At 47.4% G+C, this 17,250-nt stretch overlaps 1 protein-coding gene and 1 long non-coding RNA gene across 2 annotated transcripts in view; one reads left to right on the forward strand and one right to left on the reverse strand.

Annotated features, from left to right (window-relative positions):
- PPP1R18 (protein phosphatase 1 regulatory subunit 18) overlaps positions 1–17,250 on the forward strand; it is a 48,130-nt gene that overhangs the window by 4,593 nt on the left and 26,287 nt on the right. The window lies entirely within an intron of this gene.
- LOC144327041 (uncharacterized) overlaps positions 2,402–17,250 on the reverse strand; it is a 42,809-nt gene continuing 27,960 nt past the window's right edge. The window contains exon 2 of the long non-coding RNA XR_013392022.1: positions 2,402–4,955. This is a non-coding gene — a long non-coding RNA (uncharacterized LOC144327041). The remainder of the gene's footprint in view (positions 4,956–17,250) is intronic.

Below are 17,250 nucleotides of genomic sequence, written 5' to 3' on the forward strand. Positions count from 1 at the left end.
CTGGGCCTGGCTCAGTTTCGCAGGACCTTCTCTCGCCACTGCCCCCTTTTGGGTTTGCTTCTTGCTGCCTTAGTTGGCCCTGCCTGCTTTCTAACTTGGGTGTTACTCTTTCATTGTCTTCCTTCTCTCCCAAATTATTCTCCAATTCCTTTTGTTTTCTTTTTCCTGCTTCCCTCCCTTCTTTCATTACTTCGTCCTCTTTACTCATAGCTTTGACGCAACTGGAAATAGTCATGTAAGGAATTGTACCAAGGCGACTTAGCTGGTTGAAGGGTGTGGGATTCGAAAGTAGGAGCCAGAACCTAACCTGGTGAGCTAGGCTTCGTTTGTGACTGAGCCTTCCTGTAGCTTTTCTTTTTACAAAGTGCAGAATGCTTCGCTATTCCCGCTGGTTAGGTCACTGCTATTCCCATTTTACAGATGGAAAAATGAGGCCAAGGAGATGCAGCTTGCTCGAGGGTTAGCCGTATGTCTGAAGGGATTTGAATTCATGCCTAGGAAGCATCCCTTTCTGAGGATGGCAGGGATTGAACCTGGGTCGCATCTTTTGCAGGCAAAAGTGTGTGCTCCACCCACTGAGCTTCACAGCCTTTCAGGCCCTGGGCTCTAGCCCCCAAACACCCTAGCTTTCTTTCAGCTACTTCCTCTTGGTCTTGAGCATTCCTTTCACGTTAGGCATAGTGATGTGAAGGCCTTTTTTTGTTTTGTATATTAAAAGGCGCACTGTATACGCAGTAATTTTACTCATTGCCTTGTAAGGCAAAACGTTTAGCAGGATCAGCTGTCTGCTGGAGCACTTAGTCCTTTTCTCCTGTGCTTTTTTTGTCCCCCTTTCACTCTTTCTTTATCTCTTTCCTCCACCCCTTCTCTGAATTTCCTCCTCACCTTCTGCCCTCAGCCTTGCTCCGGCAAACTGCTGCATCCTGAGAATTGCAGTCGCCTTCCCCTGCCTAATTTTACACGGGAGCTGTGGCTGTGGTTTGATGTTGACCAACAAACTCTAGACAAAAGCTTGGAGTGTTTGCACACTAAAAAAGCACTTTTGAGCTTCTGCTTCTATTGGTGCCATGCCTGGGTGTTCTTAATGGAGGACAGAATGCAGAACACTGTCTGCAATGTGTAGGGTTATTGTTGTTGTATTTTTACACTTGTTTGCAGTTGTTTTTGGTTTTACAGATGGATTTAAGACTCTCATTTGTAAATGACCTTTGGCTATTTATAGACAAGGACCCCAGGAGAGCCCCAGTTACAGGCTAGGTCCCCTGTTGGGCTGGCTGGACTTCACAAGCTGCAGATCCGAAATGCAAATCTTCTCCCCGTTCAAAGGGGGATCAATATCACAGTTGTAGTTAACATGCAATTGCTTGTTCATCTGAAATTTCATCAGGAGTTGGCTGTGATCACTTGAACGCAACCACTGCCAAAGGGAGAAAAGCTTCCCCTGTGAAGGAGTGGAGCATCCTTTTCTCAGTAAACACATTTCTCCAAGACACTTGGTTCTCTGTTTCTTCACACGGTGGTCTGGATTATGGGTTGTGTGGTGTGTGCTCAAATGTGTCTGCGTGTGTGCAGATTGTCGTGACTCATGGCAAGAGATGTTCCCATTTCCAGTCGTTCTTAATATCCAAAGAGCAAAACGCCAGCAATTTCTGACTTTTGCCAGTAAATGTTGAACCCGTCAGGGTATCCAAATGTCATGCTTGTTTTCCCATCGTTTAGTTGTTCAAAGGACACTTCCCATGCCATGGATACGAATGTCAAAAAAACACAAGCCGCACACCCACAGATGTTTCTGGTGTTTCCAGTTGGGCCGTTAAAAATCATAAGAGTTACTGGTTAATGCCAGCATTTACCAAATTCTGACATTTACCACAACACACACATAAGTCCTTGTGTGCATGTAACAATAAGCTAGGCTCTATGGCATATCGTGTTTTCAGAGAATCAAAGAAGGGAAGATTACAGTCAAAGTAAAGAGCTAAGGAAATGACTATAGTAGCAGCAGCAGCATACTTGCATGCTGTAAATGGAGCAAGATAGGACATGTCAAATCCAGAGGAGAATCTTCTGCACAGCTTCTAGGTAGAGCTTAATGCAGCCTAAAGTTTTGGCTGTGATTTGGGCCTCTGAGGAACAGAATTACGGAGGTGACTAGTTGTCTTGAGCCATATCCTGGGACCTGCTTGGACTAAAACACACACAGAAACCAAGCTGTGGAAAAGAAAAGAATCAGGTTGGAAGGGACATTGTCACCTATTAAAGCAGGAAGGTCCCATAGCCATTATTTACTCCTTCACCAGGGACAAGACTCAACACTAAAGTTTTCTAGCGTGCCAACACCTGAAACATTAGAGTCCCCAGCTGCCAGTGGTGCATCGTTTTCTAATATGTGATACATATATGAAATATGTCTATTTATTTGCAGAATGGTCACTTTCCTGCTCGGCTGAAAAAGACTGCGCAGAGCAGCTCATGAATATCAGTGGCAGGACAGTCCCTACCCCTAGTTTTAAAAGTCTCTGGGGCATGACACAGAAGGGAAAAAGGACTGGGAGGGAGGAGGAAAAACACAAGTTCATGTTCTGTGTCTTAGGTACAGAGCTCTTCAATGAGCAGCTGGAATGCAAAGAGTTCGAGGAGAGGAGGAACCAAAAGTTGCTGACCTTTGAGCTGGTGGAGAGGATCTGTAGTCCCCCTGCTCGCTTGCTTTCTTTCTTTCTTGCTTTCTTTCTTTCTTTCTTTCTTTCTCTTTCTCTCTGTCCTAGGATAGAATATCTGGTGATAGTTGGCAGTTGAGAGGATCCTGTTGGAGCTGCTCTGTGAGATCTGTCTTTGAATGAGGGGGCATATTCACTGCAATAATTCCTTGGTGGAGGGCAGGTCCTCCAGAGCTAAGCGGTAGCAACAGTCTCCTCAGGGCCTCCCCCGTCTGGTCACCCTCCTGTGTGTCTATGGAGAGGAACCTATGAGCATCCAGGTGTTACAAGACTACACCTGGAGGACCACAGGTTCACCATGCCTGCTCGATGGCATCTGCACTGCAGCCTAAGCTTCTCTTTGAGTGGCTGCAGCTTACACAAGATGGCGTCGCCTTAGGCTTTACCTTGGGTTTGTGGTATGTGTGTGTATCTGTGGAAGTGCAGTCTTCGAAATTCGCCAGGCACATTTTGCACCTAGCTGTCGGCCACTTGCGACCAAGTGAAGGTGCCAGGATGGCGCCTGTCGTCTCCACCATCTGGAGGTGCGTCCCTGGGGGTCCTTGGATCTTGACTGTTTTCACACGCTAGAACACATCCTGTAGAATTCTACGCATTATATTTTATCTGTGCAATTCCAGGAAACAAAAAGCCATATTGAAAAATACGACCTTCGAACCGTCTGCCCCCAAAATAGGAACTAGGCATTTTGTTTTGGCTATTGCAACCCTGGTTTAAGGAACTGGTTTGGTGCTCAGCATGTATATCTGAGTTTCTAACACTGGTAGCCACACTTATTTCATTACACCAGCGTTTTCGACCTTGTGCAGCACTGGTTTGTGGCCCTTGAGAGGTTGCCAGAGGGCAATCTGGCCCTTGGGCATAAAAGCTTTAGCTGCCTGTGCCATAGAGGAAGCACTTCAGGCATAATATATATGCCTCCCTTGCTGCCATGGAGATAACTTCCTGCTCCTCTCGCCATGTCAGTGGAAGAGTCCAAAATGTGCTGCCCTCAAACAGCACCCAAAGTTCACCACTTGAGACAGAGTCTTTGTGAGTCGGTTGGCCTCAAAAGCATCTAGTTCATGCTGGAAGACATTACACACAGAAGCCTTAAGTTCCCTCCCACAAAAGCCCTTTCATGCTAGTCGCCCTATACTACGCTTCTGGGGTCATTGGATGGGCCCCGAACAAATGTAGCAGCCTGTCTCTTCAGTGCATCATAAGGGAGTTATTTAGCCAAATTGCCAGCTACGTGCGAGGCATCCAGGCTACGTCTTTGTTGCCGGGTGCCAGCGGCATTTTCTGCAGCCAGCTTCAGAAATGCTACCCAGTTCCTAGCCACCCATAAGCACAGACATCTGCCTCCCGGCTTATTAACGCTGTCCTGCCATTTCCAACGTCTTGCACAACATTCCCCCAACGTGGGAATCAGCGGGTTAAATAGCAGCTTTAAGTCTCGAGCAACTTAGCTAAATACACCCTTTACGGGGATCCTTTGTCAGCCTTTAATTATCACTCATTAAGAAAATTCCTCAGTTCTTCTGTTACTCAACTCCAAGCCATTAGTGCTGGTGTCCGTAAGGAACACGGGCTTTTGAACCACATCTGCCCCACGTTATACTACATTAAATCAAACGAGGTTTAAATTGACTTAACATTCTTGGTTTCTCAAAGGGAACTCTGGGAATTATATGTTGTATTCAAGGGCTGAGAATTCTGCTTCAGTCACCAGCCCCATTGCGGAATGGAGTTTCTTTGAGAGGGAGACCTGGCGGTTCAAAAGGGGTAATTACTTTTTAATTAACCGTGATTTAGTTTGTTAAGGTTTTCACAATGGAAGACTGCAGTCCCTTATTCTGCTTACCAACTTCCCTTCTTCCCAGCCTAGGCTGCTCTTGCGCATTGATGTGCAGAAATCCACCTCCAGTGCATGGAGACAGACATTGTCAGCAGCTAATGTCAGCTACAGTGACTGGTTGAAACTTTGACAATGCTGTGGACTTTTTGAGCTTCAGGTACCGTCTCAAAACAGACATAAACCAGCAGCTAAGATCCACACACAGTCATGAGAAGGGGAAGTCAGCAAGCTTTGTCTCCTCCCCACCCCAGTGTGCATGGAAGCATTTTGTGGCCATGCCCAGTGTTTGCTTGAAGAAACTTGCAGACTCGCATTCCAGAGGTCATTATGGCTTCCAGGTCTGTGAGGGCTACATGGCCACTTTCAGCTCCTGCAGATGTTGTTTCCGTATGCAGGGCCTGGAAAAAACAACACAGAACCTTAGAAAGAAGCAAAAAGTTCAAGAATTAAAGCCAGCTCTGGTTTATCCTTGCCTGCTCTGTGTGCTAGCAAATGAAGCATTTCTCTGCTATTATCACCCAAGCCTTCTTGTTCATCTCCACAACAGAATAACCTATGTCTGTGCATTGTTTTTTAAAAAACATTTTTATTTGCTTTTACAAATACAAGATTATTAAAATCCAAATATAAACCCATATACAGAGATGCCTCCGAATCTCGCGACTTCCCCCCACCCCCTCCATGGGATCCGATTCTGAACATTTACAACTGCATATTCTTCCATACTCTTAACTTTTATATCAATCCGTATTGTCCGTGATATTTGTTGGACTACAAGTGAAATCAAAATCCTGCCAGTGTTTCCATCTGTTTACAGTGGTCTCCTAAATAACTTATAAATTTTTCCATTCTTTTATAAAGGTTTTGTCCTCATGGTTTCTGAGTTTTCCGGTCAGTTTTGCCATTTTGGCATAGTCCATCAGCTTGGTTTGCCATTCCTCTCTGGTAGAGACCTTGTCTTCTTTCCCTCTCTGAGCTAGTAGCATCCGGGCGGCTGTTGTTCCATACATAAAAAGTCTTTTATGCTCCTTTGGAATGTCGCTGCCTATAAATCCTAATTTAAAGAAAGCTTCTGGTTTCATGATGATATATAGTGTTTGTGCATTTTACATCCCCTTGTGCAATGCTCTGCACCTTGACTGAACCTTCTTCATTCTGATGGTCTGGCTAGCTTGGGTGAGTTTGGCATATAGATATCCTACCTTTGGTTTTACCTCCATGCAACATCTTTCACTCCCAATTCTACGCTGTTCAGAATTTCAAAATATTGCATGCCAGTGGTGGGGAATCTGTGGCTCTCCTGATATTGCCAAGCACCAATCCTGTCATTCCTGGTCATTAGCCATTGTCAGGGAACTGCCATCAGTGACGGAGGGAGAGAGCAAGCTCCAGAGGGATCCCAGAGAGCGTCCCGGGATTGGGAGAGGCAGCCCATCTTCTGGGGAAGGGAATCAGCTTAGCTCCAGTGGAGAAGGGGGGCAGATGGGGGAATCAGAGAGGCGGTCACATGACTCCTTGCCGGGGACCAGCGGGGAGAGGAAGGGTCCTCCGCTGCCTACGCCCTCCTTGCACAGAAGGCTTCCGCGCAGGGAGAGTAGGAGGAGACTGGGCGTCAAAGAACTTCTTTGCTGGAAGAAGTTTAAGAAACGCCCACTGACGGATTCTGCCAGCGATTGAGACAGCCACGGGTAGGAAAGGTTCACTCAGGCAACCCAGCCAGGTGTTGGCACAGGCTTACGCACGAGCAACCCCTAGAACCATTACAGCCATGTTGGCCAAGGCTCCCAACTCCAGTAACATCTATAGGACCACAGGCTTCCCATCCCTGTCGTACTGTTTAGGAAACAAAGTGATCCCCATAAAGGCAGACAGTATTTCTAAGAACCAGATCTGACACGTAGGTGCAGATTCTATTTTTGGCCGTTAAATGGGCACAAGTTATCCTGATCGCAATCTCCCCTTCTAACCTGTGTGTTTTGATCCCCTCCCTCGCCATCCGACAGACTTGCTTGCATTTCACCCAAGCCTGTTCACGACATCCCTCAGGGGGGAAATTCCAACCCTGCCTTTTCATCCATCGCTGGACTCTTCTTTTCCTTGCCTTCCTTCACAAAAAGCCCTTTTATCGAGTCTGATTTGCTGGAAGCAGCTAAGCCTGACTGGAGTCCACCCCACCCCGCCGCTTCATTTCTTTGGCCTGAGCTATTGCTGTTGGGCTCCAGTCCAGGGCTGACACAACGGCCTCTGAGAGGAAGCGAGGCCGGCTGACATCAGCTGAAAGCAGCGGCTGGCTTGCCCTCAGCCTCCTCCTTCCTCTTCTGAGCGAGCAAATCTGTGAGAACGATCTCCCAACTCTTTCTTCCTTGCCTGGGCCAAAGCCCCAGTCAGAAAAGGGAGCTGGGCTACAGGGCTAATCCGATTTCTGGTGGGGGAAAGGGCAAAGATGTTACAAATCACCCGACAGAGAAACTTTGCTGGGGAAAACAGCCATCCGAAAGATGGCGTCCTGTGGTACCTCAGAAGGCGACGAGCTTCTTGTGGCATTGATAGACAGCGGCTTATTTCAACACACATGTTTATTTGGATTTTTAAAAATCCACATTCACCCCCTCGCAGAACTTCCACTGTGAGGGTCACAGTTTGCTAAACTTTTAACTTGTTTTTTAAACTGTCTGACATGGCTGTGGGGACGATTCAGTCCCACCACAAGTGCAGCAGATGAAGATTCCTGTTTCTCTCTCATTTGTCTTGCTTGGGGAAGGAGAGGAGGATGGGGACGTGGGGAGCTCATGCACCCTCCCCACCTGCCACCATAGCGATCTGTCACGCTGCCTTGATGAGGGGAAGGAAAGAGAAACTGTTGAGCCTCTGCACCTGTGGCAGAGTTGGATCATGCCTCAAATATTTGCTTGGAGCGAGGAAACGTTGCTGAGAGGGCATGCGGGCAGTTCCAAAGAGGGCTACAGACTTCACAAATGGAGCCAGTGTCTTGAAGAATTGTGGGCCATGCGGAAGTGTCAGCAAATGCAGCGTTTTCCCTCATGGCACTGCAGGGATGGGAGAACCGTTGCACCGTTCAGAAGTTGCTAATGTGCAATGGCACCTGTCAGCAGCATTCAGTCTTTCCAGACCCATAACGTACTGATATAACCCCTATCTGCGACTTGTGACACAGATTTAATTTTGTGGGTTAGATGTTTGTGTGTGTTTTACCTCTACCAGCCCTAAGCCTATTTCTTATCTCCCCTTTCCCCCCTTCCTTTTGCTCACCTCTCTCTCTGCCTTTGTCTCCAACATATACTTGTAGCACTGTTGATTTGGAGGAGAAACACAAACACATGAGGCTAGCAACTCATCCACAAGAAAGATCCATGATCCCATTGGTGGAGTGAGTGTGTGTGTGTGTGTGTTGCATTGGTGGCGCATATATATATTCTCGAGTCATCAGATGTCTCTTTTTACTCAAGAGTCACCCAGACCTATAGATTACTTTTTGCCGTAGCGTCACAGGGCCACAAAGAACAGTGTAATGGGTAACCTGATCACAGAAATCCTGTGAAGTTCATTTCTCAGGAAGTGTTTATAGGACCACAGCCCTGATCTGCAGCTGTATTCACGCTTTCCTGAAAGTAAGTCCCATTGAGCTTAGCGAGGCTTACTTCTGAGCAAACGTGTAGGATTGCACTGGTTTTGTCCCTTCCTCTTTAATTCTTTTATTCCTAAGGCGCCATTTGTTAATCACTGCCATCCACTTTGTGGCTCAATCCCAAACTTTTTGGCTTAAAATTTACAGCCTGGTGAGTTCAGTAAGACCTATGTCCCAGTCATCATGCTGGTAGATGGGGCATATTATTTGTACCTACACACACACACACCCCAAGTCCATCGTGTGTTCTTTGCAGACATATTCCAGCCTGTTAGCCTAAAACCATTATATATAAAGAGAAAAGCATTTTGTTGACTCTTGCAACAGGAAAGCTCGATCGATTTTCCTCTCCCTTTTCAGATGTGATCCAGTCATCCTTATCCTCACACTGCTGTCCTATGCACAGAATAGTCTCAGTTAGTTCATTGGGGCATATTCCTATATTCCTATATATACATAGAATTTCAGCCTCAGTTTCTCTTTTCTCACTGCTGCCCATCCCTGACTGACAGTCAAGTACAATTCTGTGGATATCTATTTAGAAAGGCCCCATTCAGTTTATCCCCAGGTAATTCTGTACAATGTAGATCTCTCTTTTCTCTCTCTCTGGGACTGCCCTTCTCCTGGTTCCAGCTGCCTCTCTGACAGATGCAACCCGCATCGCGAGCAAGAACACAGACAATACACAATTTTCCACACCCTGCCTCTGTAGTGGCCCCTGCCAGCATAGGATTCTGGGGATATTTTGTTGAGTCCCCTCCTCCTAGGCCCTGCGGTTTTGGCTGCATCTCAAAACCCCTTTTGTCTCGTTCTGGCTCTAACGTCCTGCCAGCTGTAGCTGGCCCAGGGGCTGCTGGGTGAGCACAGAGAGGATGCCAGGGTGAGCGATGACAACACTCAGGAAGCTAGGAGTGGTGGAATTCCTTTCTGTTGCTAACAGAGACGTTGGTTTTCCCCAGGGCCTTTTGCAACACCGGGGATCTTTATGTACAGAGGGCATGTGCTCATGCAGGAATCACATACCCACCCACTCACATGCTCTCCCTATTGCAAAGCACTTTGAGAAGGAGTTTCAAGGGCCTAACAGAAGAGAAGAAGAGGGTGAATAAGGGATCTCTGGGTTTACCGTAATTCCCGCTTCTGGAAGGGGAGTGATGTTTTGTGGGCTAGAACAGAATAGGACAAAAATAAGACTCTGCCACCATGATCAGAAGAAAGAAAAAGCCCGGGCAGCTCTTTCAGAGCAACTTTATGTGCATAAATTAGCACAGGCGTGGGAAACCTCTGGTCCACTGGCCAAATTAGGACCCGCCCAAAGTGGCCTGCAGGGTGTTGCAGGAGCTCAGGATCCAGTCTGCTGGCTGGATCCTGAAATGAAGCCTTGCAGAGCGTGATGGTGGCTTATATTGCTGCCAACCAATTACCTTCAGCTATATAGGCCAGTTCAGAAGCTGGCAACCTTAATTCTATCACCAGATCTGGACAAAAAAATAGTAGTTAAAGCAGGAGGCTGATGAGGGAATTGGCAGTGTCTTGAGTCCTGTGGCATCTTAGAAAGTTTTCTGTGCATTTGACAAAGAAAAAAACCCCTAGCAATTCTTGGTTTATTGGTTTCCGGCTTCGTGACGAGTCAATGGTGGAGGTTCAGGCAGGGGAAAGCCAGGATTTATGAGGCAAAAATCTTGGCAGTGTTCCCCAGTGGGTTCTGGGAGCTCATGCCAACCTGAAAGGCAGAGCGGGTGCGACCTGGGAGTGTGTCCCTGCCTCCATCTCCAGCATGATTTGTGCTTGGTTTCTCCATAATTCGGACAATTGGTATTAATCAAGAGGTGCTCCTGGACTGATATATGCCAAAGGGCTGCAATCTATCAGCTGCCAAAAGGATTGGGCTTGGCTCTTTGGAGTTTATTGTGGCTTTATTTTGCTAATTCGTTAGTTGCCTAATACAGGGCAGTCTCTAAGGAGACTTACGATCAAGCTTAAAAAAACATACAAAATAGTTTAAAACAACCATCAACAATTAATGACCATCAAAATTAAATCAATACATTAAAAAGAAAACGCCAGCCTCCGCAGGAAACAAGCAAACAGAAATATTTGCAGCAACTGGCACAAACTAATCCAAATGATGAACTAGGCTCTTGCCCAGGAAAGCTCATACTACAATAAATGTAGTAGCCTTTAAGATGCAAGAGGGTTCATTGATGTATTTGCTGCAAGAGTGTAATACGCTTCTTAGCCCCTCTTAGCTTTTCAGTGTTTCCAAATTAGGTTATAATAACGATGAGTGGCCTGGAGAAATAGAGTGGGGCACTTAATACCGCGTGTACAAGATTACGTTTTGTGTTTAATCCAGAGCTATCACCAGGGTGACCAGCTGAAAGAAAGGACAGGGTTCCTGTACCTTTCATAGCTGTGTCAATTTCCCTCTTCCATATAGCTATTAAAGGCACAGGAGCCCTGCCCTTTTCAGTATCTGGCAACACCAGGTTCAGTTGTCAACTAATACAGATTATAATCCTCACTTTTACCCAAAGGCAGGTGAGAAAAGGGTGGGAACGGCCCACCCTTTCTCTGTTTAAAAGAGCATTAACGGGTAACTAATACACACTGGATGATCTGTTGGGCACACCCTTAAGAGTAATAATTTCTACTATGAAATAAGCAGAGAAAAGTGACAGCAGCAGCACAGAACTGCAGCATCATGGAAGATTAAATACAGAGGGGAGCAGGAGTGGGAGCAGCGGACCAGGGCTCCTCCTGGCAGAAGCCGCCCGCTGTGTTTTTCCAAAGGAAGTCATTAAAAATATACTGAAGTCAGTGTTTATGAAGTTGCCACAGTTACCATGGAAGGCCTCTTTTAACTCCTCACTTCTTTGCGGCAGATGCCCTTAAGAAACCTCCCACCCAAGGCCTGCCGCTTTTTGGCACACACTCAACCCATCCCCTCTGCAGTTGCCTCAGGCCATCGCTGAGAGGCATCGCATTGAACTTGATTCCACTGGTTTTAGCTCAGCGCTTCCTAAAGGATACTTGTGCTATGGAAGCACTGGTGGAGTTACTGGGAGTGGCACCGCTGAGAGTCCAGAGTGATATGCAGGGATGTCTGTTGCTGGGATTATGGAGACAGAACAGTAACTTCCAAGACCAGGGCTGGCTCCATGATTAAGTAGAGTGGCAGCTCATTTGGAGTGTCTTGAAGGGGCAGCAAACTGTGAATTTATTATTGTTGGATTTTCACTGCCAGGGAGTGTTGGTGCTTGTGGGATTCTCCTCTTCAAATACCAAAGGCTGGAGAACGGTAGATACTTACATGGGAGATATGTCCCAGTGAAACCAGCTGGGCTTGCTTCCGAGTAAATAGGAATAGGATTGGACTGAAATTAACTTGGGCATTATGCGCCTTGACTTGTGTGGTTTCGGGTGACACCATTTTCCTGTTCTGTTCTTTATGTGGCAAAATTCCACAGGCAGGCCCTAACCATGGCTGAGTTGCATTACCCTTGATTCTCCACCATGAGGGTGGGGTGGATGTTTATTGACCCTCCCCCCTTTTATTATAGTCTTAATAATTTTGTGTGCTTTTTGTTGCAAACCACTTGGTGGGCTCTTGATGAAGGGCGATATATAAATCTAATAAATACTATATATAATACCGTAGTTCTGGTTTGTGACAACTTGGGTTCTGCCATTTTGTCTACTTCACTTTTAGAGCCACAGTTGCTGCTATAGATCTGAGTTGCCAGCTTTTGTCGGGGCCTTGCTCCTGTGTTATAGAGAGCAGCGTAACACATCGATGTTATGCAAGTGACACTTTCCCAGGGATTTTCCCCCACACCCACTGCAGCTGTGCAGCACAATTCTGAGCATGTTTACTCAGAATTACTCACAGGTAAGTGTGCATAGGACTGTGGCCAGCAGAACTGTACTGGACCAGATGAAGGGATGGGGAACCCATGGCCCTCCAGAAGTTGGTGGGGATACATGGGGGTTGCCCTACATCTGAAAGGCCGCAGGTTCTCCATCCAGCATCCTCTTCCCTGAAGTAGCCAATACTGTTTCCCTCCAGGAAGTGCACAAACAGGGAATGAATGCAACAGCTCTCCCATGGTGTTGCCCCCCCCCCCTGCCAGCCACTGGAATCCAGTGGGCATGCAGGCTCTAAACACAGAGGCTCCATTTAGACAACTTGGCTAATAGGCTGCTGATAGAGTTATTCTTCCCCACCCCTCGGAATGTGTCTAATCCCCTTTTAAAGCCATCTAAGCCTGAGGCCATCACCATACAGTCCAACAGCGAATTCCATAGATTAACTGTGCATTGCATGCGGTGGCCGGGGACGCGGGGGGGGGGATCCTTTCTTTTGCCTGGCAGTAGACACTGGGAATAGGGACGCGGGTGGCGCTGTGGGTAAAAGCCTCAGCGCCTAGGGCTTGCCGATCGAAAGGTCGGCGGTTCGAATCCCCGCGGCGGGGTGCGCTCCCGCTGCTCGGTCCCAGCGCCTGCCAACCTAGCAGTTCGAAAGCACCCCGGGTGCAAGTAGATAAATAGGGACTGCTTACCGGCGGGAAGGTAAACAGCATTCCGTGTGCTGCGCTGGCTCGCCAGATGCAGCTTTGTCACGCTGGCCACATGACCCGGAAGTGTCTCCGGACAGCGCTGGCCCCCGGCCTATAGAGTGAGATGGGTGCACAACCCCAGAGTCTGTCAAGACTGGCCCGTACGGGCAGGGGTACCTTTACCTTTTACCTAGACACTGGGAATATTATGGGAGTTATGGACAAAATGTCCTCTCTATTCGACTTTCTCTGCAACAGGGCTGGGGAAGCCATGGCCCTCTAGAGAGGGCATAGGCAACCTCGGCCCTCCAGATGTTTTGAGACTACAATTCCCATCATCCATGACCACTGGTCCTGTTACCTAGGGATGATGGGAGTTGTAGTCTCAAAGCATCTGGAGGGCCAAGTTTGCCTATGCCTAGGCTCTTAGGCTTCAACTCTCCATCAGGCCCAGCCACCCTGGCCAGTGATCAGGGGTGCATGGAAGGGCCACAGCTTCCCCACCCCCCTGCGCTACATTCTGCATATTTTTTTTAATAAAGCTCTGTCACGTAGAGCATGAGACGTTTAATCTCAGGGGCTCATGTTGGGCAAAAAAAATTCCTGCATTGCAAGGGTTGGATTAGATTCTGTGTCCCCACCCTACAGTTGGATTCTCTGCCCTAAACTAAAAAGCCCCCAGTGCGTCAACTTTTCCTTGATCGTTCATCCAATCCCTTGGATCGTTTTGGTGGTTCTTTTCTTCTCTTCATTAATAAATGTGTTTTATTCATTTTGCATCCGATGATAGACAACAGTAAAGAGGACAACAATGAGTAGTATGTGGCAGTTCTGTGTTAACAGAGAATTCTTAATTTGCAGAGGGCTTTGCAATATTTACTTGTGTTTTCCCTCAGGACATCTCTTTAGAGGTAGGTCACTGTTATTCCCCAATTAGGCGATGGGAGAAGCAAGGCTGAGGAATAGCACTTAGAGTCTGCGGCAGAGACACAAAGTCTTGTAGAAGGGTCAGAGTCCAGTTCTCAGTCTGTTTGTGACAGCGTTGTCTCTCCAGATGCATTTGTCCCTCTCAGCGTCTCTTGTTTTTCTTGGTTCTCTCCTAGAACTACCTGGAGATGTCAGGGAACGAATCTGGGACATAAAGCAGAGCAGAAGCCCATTGCCAGTTAGGCCAGACTTTTGATTTGTTCCACGGCAGATGAGGCAAAGGAGTGAGAAGCAAAGGAGTCAAGAGAGAAAACTGAGGTGGGAGGAGCTACAGCAGCAGCATTTGGCAACCCTTTTGCAGGGTGGCATTACATTCACTAGTATCGTAGTGTCTGGGGGACCCTGAGGGTCATCCAGTCCACCCCCCTGCAATGCAGGAATCTTATCTTAAGCACAGAGCCTTAAATATACATCTGGCTGGTTGCTCCTTTCCAGATGTCCTGTCTTGGAGCCTGTTGCATGCAACCAAATGTGGTAAAGGCTGCTGTTTCTAGAGCTTGACTGGCTGTGGTTTCCAGCTTCCGTCATCCCCTTTGATGCCCTCTAGAAAGAAATTTCTGGTAAAGATTGCCCAACCTCACCTTCTGGGTAGCCACCACTCTTGCTGCTGTCTTGGCAGGTTGCCTTATCCCGTCACAGAGCCTGTTAGGGCTGAGCATGCACAATTGCGCAAAACGTGATGGAGAAAAATGAAAACAGCTGCAATTTTTTGAGGGAGGGGGAAAGAGAACTGCACAATTGCACATTCCGGGTCGGGTTCCACCCATTTGTTTCCTGTGTTATTTCTCCTTGTGACAAATTGCCAAAACTGAATCGTCCAATCGCACAATTGTTTCTGAACCACTGTACGTGGACAAGTTTGACATGCCTTAAAGTTAAGATTTCAGGATTACAGGTTCATGGAGGATGGGTCTGTCAGCTGCTATAAGTCGTACAAACTATGCCTCCATGTTCAGAGTACCTCTGAATAATAAATCAGTCATAAGCACACACAGGCCTGGTTCTCACATAACACTAAACCATGGTTTATTAAACTAGTTTATTAAACCATGGCTTAGCGCTATGTGAAAACCAGCTCATAATAATAATAATAATAATAATAATAATAATAATAATAATAATAATTTATTATTTGTACCCCGCCCATCTGGCTGGGTTTCCCCAGCCACTCTGGGCGGCTTCCAACAAAGATAAAAAATACACTAAAATGTCACATATTAAAAACTTCCCTGAACAGGGCTGCCTTCAGATGTCTTCTGAATGTCAGGTAGTTATTTATCGCTTTGACATCTGATGGGAGGGCGTTCCACAGGACGGGCGCCACTCCCGAGAAGGCCCTCTGCCTGGTTCCCTGTAACTTGACTTCTCGTAGTGAGGGAACCGCCAGAAGGCCCTCGGAGCTGGACCTCAGTGTCCGGGCAGAACGATGGGGGTGGAGACGCTCCTTCAGATATACTGGACCAAGGCCGTTTAGGGCTTTAAAGGTCAGCACCAACACTTTGAATTGTGCTCGGAAACTTACTGGGAGCCAATGTAGGTCTTTCAAGACCGGTGTTATATGGTCTCGGCGGCCGCACCCAGTCACCAGTCTAGCTGCCGCATTCTGGATTAGTTGTAGTTTCCGGGTCACCTTCAAAGGTAGCCCCACGTAGAGCGCATTGCAGTAGTCCAAGCGGGAGATAACCAGAGCATGTACCACTCTGGCGAGACAGTCCGCAGGCAGATAGGGTCTCAGCCTACGTACCAGATGGAGCTGGTAAACAGCTGCCCTGGATACAGATTTGACCTGTGCCTCCATGGACAGCTGTGAGTCCAGCTCAGCAGCTTACCTGTGGTTTATTAACTATAGTAAAAGGTTGCTCATTAACCAAGGTTTGTACTTGGTTTATAAACCTTACTTAATGTTAACCATAGCTTAGCATTATGTGCAAATCCAGACCTTAACTATGGTTAAGGAAGTGTCACTGCCCCAAAGCTGAGAGTGAAGAGCAGTTCTTCCTGGCTTGTGTGTCCTTTAGTGGGGGGAAAGGGGGAGGAATGTAAGAAACCAAAGTTTAAATGATTGTCTCCCAGATGCCTGTTTTATCTATGGTTTGCTGTTACATGCAAACCGTGCCACAGACACATTTAATTATTGAAAATAAAACACCCATCAGCAAAAATCCACCCCATAAAAGGACAAAACAGAGGGTCAGTTAAACCGGGCTTTACATAATAGAATAACACCATCTACACCTGGCACCTAAATGCGGTAAGGAAGGAAGCCTCCTACTACATACTCAGGGGTGAGGAATTCCCAAAGGGGACGCCACTACCAAGAAATCCTACTTTCCCAGCTGCTATACCTCAACCAGCAATAGGATACAGCCTCATCCAGGAAGTCAGCGCTTAATGAGGCTTGGAATGCCTGCATGGAGGCTTAGAAAAAAGCTAGAAAATGGTTACATCAGGGATGGGGAGCCGGTGGTCCTCCAGACGTTGTTGGGCCACAGCTCCCATCATCCCTGACTGTCATATATGCTGCCTGGGGCTGATGGGAGATGGAGTCCAACAATACCTGGAGAGCAGCAGGTTCCCCATCCCAGGATTGCAATATCTCAGTTTCTCATTCTGGTATCATAGCAAGCTGGTGAGGTGGGCCTGTTCTGAGAGATAGTGGCTTGCTCAAAGCCCACTCATAGCAGACCGACTGCATCTTCTCACCATCTATTTCTTCACTGTTTGAAGTCACTTCCGCCTCGCCAACCCCAGCCTGCATCACAGTTCTTCCGAAAACAGGAAGCAGTGAATGTGTGGGGCGGAAACCAGAGGCGGCAAGAGGCCTTTGCCGTGCACCGAGTGCACCCTGGCTAGCTCCACTCAGGAAGTGGGTTGTTGCACTTACTAAAGATGGAAAGCAGGCAGGCACGAGGCAGGCATGGGGAGGAGGCTGGAGGCTACGAACAGGCCAGAGGTTTGCCTATGGTTCCTGGCTATGCTCAGTGAATTCTGAACAGAATGTAGGATCGGATGTAAAACCCAGGCTCCCCTCCTCTTAAAAACATTTCTCTGGTGGGGGAAATAATCCAGGCAGTATATCTCTGCCAAAATCTTCCTTGTTCAAGAAATGCAGCTGCAACTTCTCCGCCCTGGCTACCAATTTTAACTTCTTCTCACGGTTTCCGGTCACAGTCATTCACGTGCACTAGAGCTGCTTTTGCTTCTGAGCGTGCTTTTGGAACCCCTGCCAGGGCAGAGAGTCGTGGTTTGGGGTGGAGTGTTGTGCTAGCTGCGATAACCTGTGTGCTGTGCTGTGTTGTAAAGGCGATTAAAACCAGCCGTAGATAGAAAGGAAACACATGTAAGATGTCTGGTACCAGACCTACCTAAACTAGCGCTGCCATAGGTCTGGATATTCTCAAACATTACCAGGATTTCAAAGGTGGAAGTCCGGAAGGTGGGCCTTTCTTAAAAAAAAGAAAGCTCAACAGGGTGTCCTGGTTTTTATTTTTTGAAACAGAA

This window comes from Podarcis muralis, chromosome 2 (assembly GCF_964188315.1).
Source record: "Podarcis muralis chromosome 2, rPodMur119.hap1.1, whole genome shotgun sequence".
Lineage (NCBI taxonomy): Eukaryota > Metazoa > Chordata > Lepidosauria > Squamata > Lacertidae > Podarcis > Podarcis muralis.